Below are 11,077 nucleotides of genomic sequence, written 5' to 3'. Positions count from 1 at the left end.
ACTTGTTGCAATGATCATGATTGGGGTGATTCTTTTTATGTTCTTGAAAATTATTTAAGCCCCATCATGAATATGAGATTGATAATAGTGTTTACAATATTATTGAAAGTGGGTTTGGAAGAGTGTCAACTTTAGATCCCACATATTTGGATTTTGATCAATCTTATGAAATTTTTGATAAAATTGGGCTTGGAGAGGTCATGACTTTATTAATGTTAATCCCACTATTTTGGAAGAGTGTCAACTTTGCATGCATGTGGATCGTATTGAGAATATTTTTTGTGATAGCTATTTTGTTGAATTTTCTGATGACACCACATGTAATTATTATGAGAGAGGAAAATATGGTTGTAGAAATTTTCATGTTACTAAATTACCTCTCTCCATGTTGAGATTGCTATCATCTCTTTGTTCTTCCTTGCATATGCTAGGTTTTTCTTGCCTTAATAATTTGTTTGCTTACAAGATGCCTATGCTTAGGAAGTACGTTAGACTTAGATGTGTTTGTCACATGTTTCATGATGCTCTCTTTATGCTTCCATTCTTGTCTTTCATGTGAGCATCATTGAAATCTCAATGCCTAGCTAGGGGCGTTAAACGATAGCGCTAGTTGGGAGGCAACCCAATTTTCCTTATGTTCTTTGTTTTTGTTCCTGTTTAGTGTTAAATTTTGCTTCTACTTTCTGTTTAGATGTGTTTTTATCTTTTAATTAGTGTTTGTGCCAAGTAGAACCTATAGGATAAACTATGACGATAGTTGATTTGATTCTGCTTAAAAAACAGAAACTTTGCGCTCACGAGAAAAAAATTCAATAAATCACAGGAAGGAGCTTTTGCATTGATTCTTTTTGCTTCTGATCAATAAACAACTTGTTTAGGACTTCCTCATTTGGTAGGATTTTTAGAGTTCCATAAGTTTGCGTTAGTTACAGATTGCTACAGATTGTTCTGTTTTTGACAGATTCTCTTTTTCGTGTGTTGTTTGCTTATTTTGATGCATCTATGGCTAGTATGTAAGGGTATGAACCATAGAGAACTTGGAATACAGTAGGTTTAACACCAAAATAAATAAAAAATGAGTTCATTACAGTACCTTATGTGGTGGTTTTGTTTTCTTTCACTAACGGAGCTTATAAGATTTCCTGTTGAGTTTTGTGTTGTGAAGTTTTCAAGTTTTGGGTAAAGCTTTTATGGACTATGGAATAAAGGGTGGCAAAAGCCTAAGCTTGGGGATGCCCAAGGCACCCCAAGATATTCAATTATATCCAAAAGCCTAAGCTTGGGGATGCCCCCGAAAGGCATCCCCTCTTTCGTCTTCGTTCATTGGTAACTTTACTTGGAGCTATATTTTTATTCGCCACATGATATGTGTTTTGCTTGGAGCGTCGTGTATTATATTAGTCTTTGTTTTTTAGTTTACCACAATCATCCTTGCTGTAACACACCTTTTGGGAGAAGCCTATTTTCTTAGGATTTGATAGAATACTCTATGTGCTTCACTTATATCTTATGAGCTAGATAGTTTTTGCTCTAGTACTTCACTTATATCTTTTAGAGCACGATGGTGGATTAATTTTGAAGAAATTGCTAGTCTCTCATACTTCACTTATATCTTTTTTAGAGTCTTTTAGAACAGCATGGTATTTGCTATGGTTATAAATTGGTCCTAGAATGACGAGCATCCAAGTTGGGTATAATAAAAACTATCATAGGAAGTGAATTGGATGCTATGATCAATTTGATACTTGATAATTGTTTTGAGATATGGAGGTAGTGATATTAAAGTCATGCTAGTTGGGTGATTATGAATTTAAATAATGATTGTGTTGAAGTTAGTAAGTCCCGTAGCATGCACGTATGGTTAAAGTTGTGTAACAAGTTTGAAGCATGAAGTGTACCTGGCTTGTGCATCCTTATGAGTGGTGGTCGGGGACGAGCGATGGTCTTTTCCTACCAATCTATCCCCCTAGGAGCATGCGTGTAGTGCTTGGTTTTTGATGACTTCCAAATTTTTGCAATAAGTATATGAGTTCTTATGACTAATGTTGAGTCCATGGATTATACGCACTTTTACCTTTCCATCATTGCTAGCCTCTTCGGTACCGTGCATTGCCCTTTCTCACCTTGAGAGTTGGTGCAAACTTCGCCGGTGCATCCAAACCCCGTGATACGATACGCTCTATCACACATAAACCTCCTTATATCTTCCTCAACACAGCCACCATACCTACCTATTTATGGCATTTCCATAGCCATTCCGAGATATATTGCCATGCAACTTTCCACCGTTCCATTTATCATCATCATGACATACATTACTTTTGTCATATTGCCATTGCATGATCATGTAGTTGACATCGTATTTGTAGCAAAGTCACCATGCATAATTTTTCATACATGTCACTCTTGATTCATTGCACCATCCCGGTACACCGCTGGAGGCATTCATATAGAGTCATATCTTGTTCTAGTTTTGAGTTGTAATTCATGTGTTGTAATCAATAAAAGTGTGATGATCATCATTATTAGAGCATTGCCCACAAAAAAAAAGAAAGGCCCAAAAAAAAGAGGCCAAAGAAAAAAGAAAAAAAAGAGAAAAACAAGAAAAGAAAAAAAGGGCAATGCTACTATCTCTTTTTCCACACTTGTGCTTCAAAGTAGCACCTTGTTCTTTATTGAGTCTCATATATTGTGCTTCAAAGTAGCACCATGTTCTTCATGTAGAGAGTCTCATAAGTTGTCTTTTTAATACTAGTGGGAATTTTTCATTATAGAACTTGGCTTGTATATTCCTACGATGGGCTTCCTCAAATGCCCTAGGTCTTCGTGAGCAAGCAAGTTGGATGCACACCCACTAGTTTTTCCTTTGTTGAGCATTCATTTATAGCTCTAGTGCATCCGTTGCATGGCAATCCCTACTCCCCATGTTGACATGAATTGATGGGCATCTCCATAGCCCGTTGATTATCCTCGTCAATGTGAGATTTTCTCCTTTTTTTGTCTTCTCCACACAATCCGCATCATCATTATTCTATTCCACCCATAGTGCTATATCCATGGCTCACGCTCATGTATTGCGTGAAGGTTGAAAAAGTTTGAGATTATTTAAGTATGAAACAATTGCTTGACTTGTCATCGGGGGTATAGAAGTTGGGAACATCTTTGTGTGACGAAAATGAAGCATAGCCTAACTATATGATTTTGTAGGGATGAAATTTCTTTTGCCATGTTATTTTGAGAAGACATGATTGCTTTGATTAGTATGCTTGAAGTGTTACTATTTCTTTTATCAATATGAACTTTTATTTTGAATCATTTGGATCTGAACATTCATGCCACAATAAAGAAAATTACATTGAGAATTATGCTAGGTAGCATTCCACATCAAAAATTCTCTTTTTATCATTTACCTACTCGAGGATGAGCAGGAATTAAGCTTGGGGATGCTTGATACGTCTCCAACGTATCTATAATTTTTATTGTTCCATGCTATTATATTACCCCTTTTGGATGTTTATGGGCTTTATTTTACACATTTATATCATTTTTGGGACTAACCTACTAACTGGAGGCCTAGCCCGTATTACTGTTTTTTTGCCTATTTCAGTATTTCGAAGAAAAGGAATATCAAACGGAGTCCAAACGGAATGAAACCTTCGGGAGCGTGATTTTTGGAACGAACGTGATCCAGAGGACTTGGAGTGCAAGTCAAGAAGCAGCCAAAGCTTCCACGAGATAGGAGGGCGCCCCCCCCCCTATAGGGCGCGCCCCCTGTCTCGTGGGCCCCTCGGGCGTCCACCGATGTACTTCTTCATCCTATATAAGCCTACGTACCCCGAAAACATCCAGGGAGCACCTGAAACACAATTTCCACCGCCGTAACCTTCTGTATCCGCGAGATCCCATCTTGGAGCCTTCGTCGGCACTCTGCCGGAGGGGGAATCGACCATGGAGGGCTTCTACATCAACACCATAGCCCTTCCAATGAGTTGTGAGTAGTTTACCATAGACCTACGGGTCCATAGTTATTAGCTAGTTGGCTTCTTCTCTCTTTTTTGGATCTCAATACAATGTTCTCCCCCTCTCTTGTGGAGATCTATTCGATGTAATCTCTTTTTGCGGTGTGTCTATCAAGATCCGATGAATTGTGGGTTTATGATCAAGTTTATCTATGAATAATATTTGAATCTTCTATGAATTATTTTATGTATGATTGAGTTATCTTTGCAAATCTCTTCGAATTATCGGTTTGGTTTGGCCTACTAGATTGATCTTTCTTGCTATGGGAGAAGTGCTTAGCTTTGGGTTCAATCTTGCGGTGTTCTTACCCAGTGACAGAAAGGGTTGCAACACACGTATTGTATTGTTGCCATCGAGGTTAAAAAGATGGGGTTTATATCATATTGCTTGAGTTTATCCCTCTACATCATGTCATCTTGCTTAATGCGTTACTCTGTTCTTATGAACTTAATACACTAGATGCATGTTGGATAGCGGTCGATGTGTGGAGTAATAGTAGTAGATGCAGGCAGGAGTTGGTCTACTTGTTGCAGACGTGATGCTTATATACACGATCATGCCTAGATAACGTCATAATTATTCGCTTTTCTATCAATTGCTTGACAGTAATTTGTTCACCCACCGTAATACTTATGCTCTTGAGAGAAGCCTCTAGTGAATCCTATGGCCCCCGGGTCTATCTCTTATCATATTTGCTTCCAATCTACTTTTATTTGCATCTTTATTTTCTGCATCTATATTATAAAATACCAAAAATATATTTATCTTATCATACTATCTCTATCAGATCTCACTTTCGCAAGTGACCGTGAAGGGATTGACAACCCCTTTATTGCGTTGGTTGCGAGCTCTTTGTTTGTTTGTGTAGGTTCATGGGACTTGTTGAGGAGCCTCCTACTGGATTGATACCTTGGTTCTCAAAAACTGAGGGAAATACTTACGCTACTTTGCTGCATCACCCTTTCCTCTTCAAGGAAAACCAACGCAAGCTCAAGACGTAGCAAGCGCCCCAAGTTCGGCCTTCCGGATACAAGGGGCTTAGCCAAAGTTTAAAATTGTAGACTTCTATGGCTAAGTGATAGTGATAAAGTTGTATAGTCCGATTGCCTTGTTCGCTGCGCTAAACACCTCCTTAAAGGACCAAAAATTTGGATAAAGAGTGTTTAGATTTACCCCGAACACCCCAGTACTAGTTACACGGGGGTGGAAGCCGATGACTGGCCAACTTTCAGATTTTTGTAAACGGCCGCACATAAGGTAATATTTTAAATTAACAAGCGTTATATAATGCACATGAACTCGTTTTCGTATTACAGGATGACATGATTACATTCACTCAAATATTACATCCTTGGCACATTCCTCCGCCACAAGACGGGCGCCTTTCATAAGACCATCATAGTACTTCTCGGGATAGCGATGCGCCTTGCCCTTCGGTGGCCCCTCCGTCACCAGCTTCTCGGCATCCATCTTCGCCCAGTGCACTTTCGCGCGAGCGAAGGCCCGACGCGCACCTTCAATGCAGACTGGCCGCTTTATGGCTTCAAGCCTCGAGCAGGCATGCACAAGCCGCTTCACCAAGCCAAAGTAGCTGGTGGGCAGGGGCTCGGCAGGCCACATCCAGACTATGAGGTCCTTCAAGGCCAGTTCGACCAGTTGCTTCAGCTGGTCACTCAAGGGCATCGGCTGTTCGGCCCCAATATACTGGGACCAGAACAACTTCTCCGTCGAGCTCCCTTCTTCAGCCCGGTAGAACTCGGCGGCATCAGATGTGCTGCGCGGCAGATCTGCGAATGCTCCTGGAGAGCTCCAAATTCGGGTAAGTAATAGGAAAGCCTCCTTCACATGCTTGCTTTGCATAATCAATGCCTTACCCGTCGCTATCTTCTTGGCCGCCTGGATCTCCTGGAGGGCCTTTTGGGCTTCGGCCTTGGCGTCTTGTGCGCTCTAGAGGGCTTTCGCAAGTTCGGACTCTTGCGTCTTGGAGCCACACTCCAAGGACTCGTATTTTTTGACGAAGTCCTGGAGCTCTTGCTGGACCTCATTTACCCGAGCCTCCTGCTTCTCATGCTCGGTGCGCTCCTTGGTCGCCTTGTCTTCGGCCTCGAACAATGCTTTCTTAACGGCCGCCACCTCGGTCGTGGCCCCTATTATAATTCATGATGCTTCTATTAGCACCAAAGATTTTTCTTTATATAACACACGAACGGGGTATCACTTACCTTTGTTCTCCTCGAGCTACCTCTTCACGAGGCCGAGCTCTTCTTCGGCCCGCCCCAGCTCCCGCTTCAGTCCAGAGACCTCCGCAGGGCGGGCGGCAGCGGCCAGCAGCGACGCCTGCTTATTCACATAGATATGTTCTTGTTAGACTCCTGTGGAAATTTTTTGATCCTCTGTTTGACCTTTCTTTCCGAACACCAAACAGAGCATCAGGGGCTATTGTCTATGCTATGATATTTTCTAATAAATTGATTACTTACCCCAAAGCCTGTTAGGAGGCTAGCGCAGTCTTCGGTCAGTCCGCTTTTGGCAGACCGAACCTTCTCAATCACCGCACCCATAATGGTGCGGTGCTCTTCGTCAATGGAAGCGCCGCGAAGCACTTCCAGCAAATTGCCCGATGCCTTTGGTTGGACAGAGGTCATCGAGACAGGCGGCTCACCCTCCTTAACAAGGGGCTGCCTACTTGAATCCGGAACCATTGGAGGTTCCGGCGTAGTGTCCGGTTGGGGGCCAGACTTGTTGCGGCCCTCGTCAGCAGAATACATGGGGGTCTTTCCCCCCATGTACTTGGCGTCTGGGATTTCACCTTGGGGCGTCTCCAGAACTGTCGCCCCCTGTTCCGGTATCCTCTGGGACAACACCTCGGTGTCGTCTGTGGGCCGGGGGGAGGTGGCCGTCGGGAGTGAATAACTATTCATCTCCGATTCGCTCAAGGACCCATCCGAAGAGGATACCTCGATGTGGGACTTGTCCGGACTGCATATACGAGCTCGGCATTATAACGAGCAATGAAGCTAAGACGCATTAAAAGTACTATGGAGTACGGATGCTTGCGACTTCGCCATGGGCTTGTCCATGGGCAACCACTCCTCATCACTGTAGGCGGCTGTGGTGGATTGGTCCGGAGGAAGGGTTCTTTCCTCTTGGACCCTTCGGCCTCCCTAGATGGGGCGGCCTTCCTTTTCTTCTCCTCCCTGGTTGGGGGAGGAACTTCCTCTTCCTCCTCCTCGTCTTTGTTGGAGGAGTGCGCCTTGGCATCTTCGGACGATGTGTCCGATGCAGCCTTGCGCTAGAGACCTTTCCTCGTCCCTGTTGCCTTCTTCTTGGCCTTCTTCCCTGGCACCTCGTAAGGCGCCAGAACCAGCATCTCCATCAGGAGAGCGGTATCTGGATCTTCAGGTAGCAGAGACGGACAGTCGATCCGCTCCGCTATCGCCACATAGTCCTGTCAAGTCAGCATGGTGGCTCAAATTCCTCCCACGAACATACTGGGAAAGGCTCATCTTGTGAAATATATAGAGAGCTTACCGGATTGGCGGGGCGCTTTGCGCTGAGTCCGCGGTCCTCAGTAATGGGAGGAGGTACTTCGGTGGCCTTGAACAACACCTTCCAGACGTCTTCGTGCGTCATGTCGAAGAGCTCTCGCAGCATCTGGTGTTTGGCCGAATCGAACTCCCACATATTGAATGCCCATCTTTGACACGGGAGGATCCGGCAGAGGAGCATGACCTGGACCACGTTAACAAGTTTGATCTTCTTGCTTGTCATATTTTTGATACAATTTTGGAGTCCGGTCAGCTCCGCAGGTGCACCCCAGGCTAAGCCCTTCTTTTTCCAGGAGGTAAGCCGCATAGGGATGCCAGATCGGAATTCGGGGGCCGCCGCCCAGTTGGCGTTGTGCGGCTCGGTGATGTAGAACCACCCCGACTGCCACCCCTTCACGGTCTCCACGTAGGAGCCTTCAAGCCAGGTAACGTTGGGCATCTTGCCCACCATGGCGCCTTCGCACTCCGCTTGCTGGCCAACCACAATCTTCATTTTCACGTTGAAGATCTTCAGCCACAGGCTGAAGTGGGGCTTGATGCGGAGGAAAGCCTCGCACACGACGATAAACGCCGAGATGTTGAGGATGAAGTTTGGGGCCAGATCATGAAAATATAGCCCATAGTAAAACATGAGCCCGTAGACAAATGGGTGGAGAGGAAATCCCAGTCCGCGGATGAAATGAGAGAGGAACACTACTCTTTCCCGAGGTTTCGGAGTGGGGATGATCTGCCCCTCCGCCGGAAGCCTGTGCGCGATGTTTGTGGCCAGGTATCTGGCCTCCTGAAGCATCGTAATGCCCTCCTCCGTAACGGAGGAGGCTATCCACTTGCCTCCCGCTCCGGACATGTCTGGAATGGCTTTACGGAGAAGGTGAGAACTGGGGCGCTGGAGCTCGAGAGTGCGAGAATGGATGAGCAAAGGAGGAAGAAGGCGTGGGTGAAAAAGAGGAATCCTTGTCTCTTTATAAAGGCGGTAGAAACTGTGCGCCTCCCCACTTGCCCGTTAAAATCGCTTATTTTCCAAGCGCCACGATTGATGGCGCGGTTGGGTTACCCATGCCCGTATTGATGAGAATCCGCAATAAGGGGACACGATCTCTGCTTTGACAAGACGTGCCAAGGAAACCACCTCACAATATGTGCAGTAGCTGGTTGGGAAAAATGGTTCGAATAATGACCGGACCGTGGCGTGATGTCATGCCTTGAAATTGTCAGCAGATTAGGTTCGTGAGAAATTATGCTCTCTACGGTTGTATGTGGAATTTGTTTTGCAGAGCCGGACACTATTCATGTGTTCAAAATCTACCTTGGAGTATTCGGAGATGGAACCCGCCTTGCAATGCCGAAGACAATCTGCGCACCAGACTCATCGTCATTGAAGCCTGGTTCAGGGGCTACTGAGGGAGTCCTGGATTAGGGGGTCCTCGGACAGCCGGACTATATACTTTGGCCGGACTGTTGGACCATGAAGATGCAAGATTGAAGACTTCGTCCCGTGTCTGGATGGGACTCTCCTTTGCGTGGAAGGCAAGCTTGGTGATTCGGATGTGTAGATTTCCTTCTCTGTAACCGACTCTGCGTAACCCTAGCCCTCTCCGGTGTCTATATAAACCAGAGGGTTTAGTCCGTAGGACAAGAACAACAATCATATCATAGGCTAGCTTCTAGGGTTTAGCCTCTACGATCTCGTGATAGATCAACTCTTGTAATACTCATATCATCAAGATCAATCCAGCAGGAAGTAGGGTATTAACCCCATCGAGAGGGCCCAAACCTGGGTAAACATCGTGTCCCCCGCCTCCTGTTACCAATAGCCTTAGACGCACAGTTCGGGACCCCCTACCCGAGATCCACCGGTTTTGACACCGACAACGGGTGCGAGGCGAGGGCGAGGGGGGATGGCGGGAGATGGAAATCTGGCGCGTCGTCCCGGCGCCAAATCTAGCCTCACCCCCTTTCACTCACTCACCCATAGCCACTGTCCCCCTTTCTTTCCTACTGCCTCACCACCAGCGGCGGCTGCGATTTCAGATCTGCGCTAGAGTCGGTGGCGGAAGAGGCGGTGGCGTTTGTGGCGGATCTGGTGCTCCCCTTGCTGTTGGCCACCGTCTGGTCGACCTAGGCTGTGCCATGGCTCCCCCTACGCCGTCCTCGTCTTCGATGCCGGTAAGGAGCACCCCCCCCCGTTTGTTAGCTCAGTGGTTAGGCCGTTAGGCTAGGTGTAGGTTCATTTTCCAACTGAGCAAACCGTCGATGTCAACTAGGTTATGGACGCACGGATGAGGGTGATAATCCAGGCAGCAACACTGATTAGTGTGATTCAGGCATGGGTCATGTTCATGCACCAGAGAGCTGTTCGTCGTGCTGGGAGACATTTGATCCGATATGGTCCATTGTTTCCCCGGGAATACGAGAGGATCCAAAATCTGAACTACATCTACAACTGCAATGACGTCGAGGCTCTGTGGATGATTTGAATGAAAAGAGCACCATTTGCCAGGCTTGTCGAGACCTTCAGGAACAGGGGGCTGCTACAAGATAGCATCAACACCAGTGTCGAAGAGTAAGTGGCCATGTTCCTCCATGTTGTTGGCCCTAACCAGAGGTTCAGGGTCATTCACAACACGTTCAGGAGATCAATGAAGACCATCTCTAGGTACTTCAAGCAAGAGCTTTTTGCTATTGGGGAGCTTAGAGGAGAGATGATCAGGAGACCATCTGGTCAGACTCCACCCAAAATTGGCGGAAGCCCAAAATGGTATCCATACTTCAAGGTGAGCATTGACAATATACACTATTCATGGCTTGATATGCTTGTATTGTTCAAGTTGAGCACTAACACATGCTTGTGATGCCATTTTCATGATTGCATTAGGGCAATAGATGGTACTCATGTCACTGCCAGAGTTCCTAGATCACAGTCTGCAGCATACAGGGGGAGGAAGCACTACACAAGCCAGAATGTGCTTACTGCTGTTGACTTTGATCTGAAGTTCACATATGTGCTGGCTGGCTGGGAGGGGTCAGCGCATGATGCTAACATTCTCACTGACAGCATGAGTCGACCTAATGGGATCAACATCCCCGACGGCAAGTTCTACCTTGGAGATGCTGGCTATGCATGTCGGCCGGGTATTTTTCCACCCTTCAGGAAAACCAGGTACCATCTCAACGAGTTCTCTGGTAGGAACTATCCTAGGATTGCACATGAGTTGTTTAATCTCAGACATTCCAGCCTTAGAGTAACTGTTGAGAGGGCATTTTGAGCTCTGAAGAATAGGTTTAAGATCCTGGATCAGAAGCCATTCCACCCATACTCCACTCAGGTTAAGCTAGTTCTTGCTTGTTGCATTCTGCATAACTGGATCCTCCAGTGGGGCTATGATGAACATGTGCCTGAGGAGGAAGAGGTCGAGCCTGACGATGTTGTTAGCTCCGGCCATGGTGTGGAGGCATTTGACCATGACGCTTGGAAGAACAAAAGGTTGGAGTGGACAGAGGCGATGTGG

The sequence above is a fragment of the Triticum aestivum genome, chromosome 3B (assembly GCF_018294505.1).
Source record: "Triticum aestivum cultivar Chinese Spring chromosome 3B, IWGSC CS RefSeq v2.1, whole genome shotgun sequence".
NCBI classification, from domain to species: Eukaryota; Viridiplantae; Streptophyta; class Magnoliopsida; order Poales; family Poaceae; genus Triticum; species Triticum aestivum.
The sequence above is the reverse complement of the archived record's forward strand: the minus strand, read 5'-3'. Positions refer to the sequence as shown.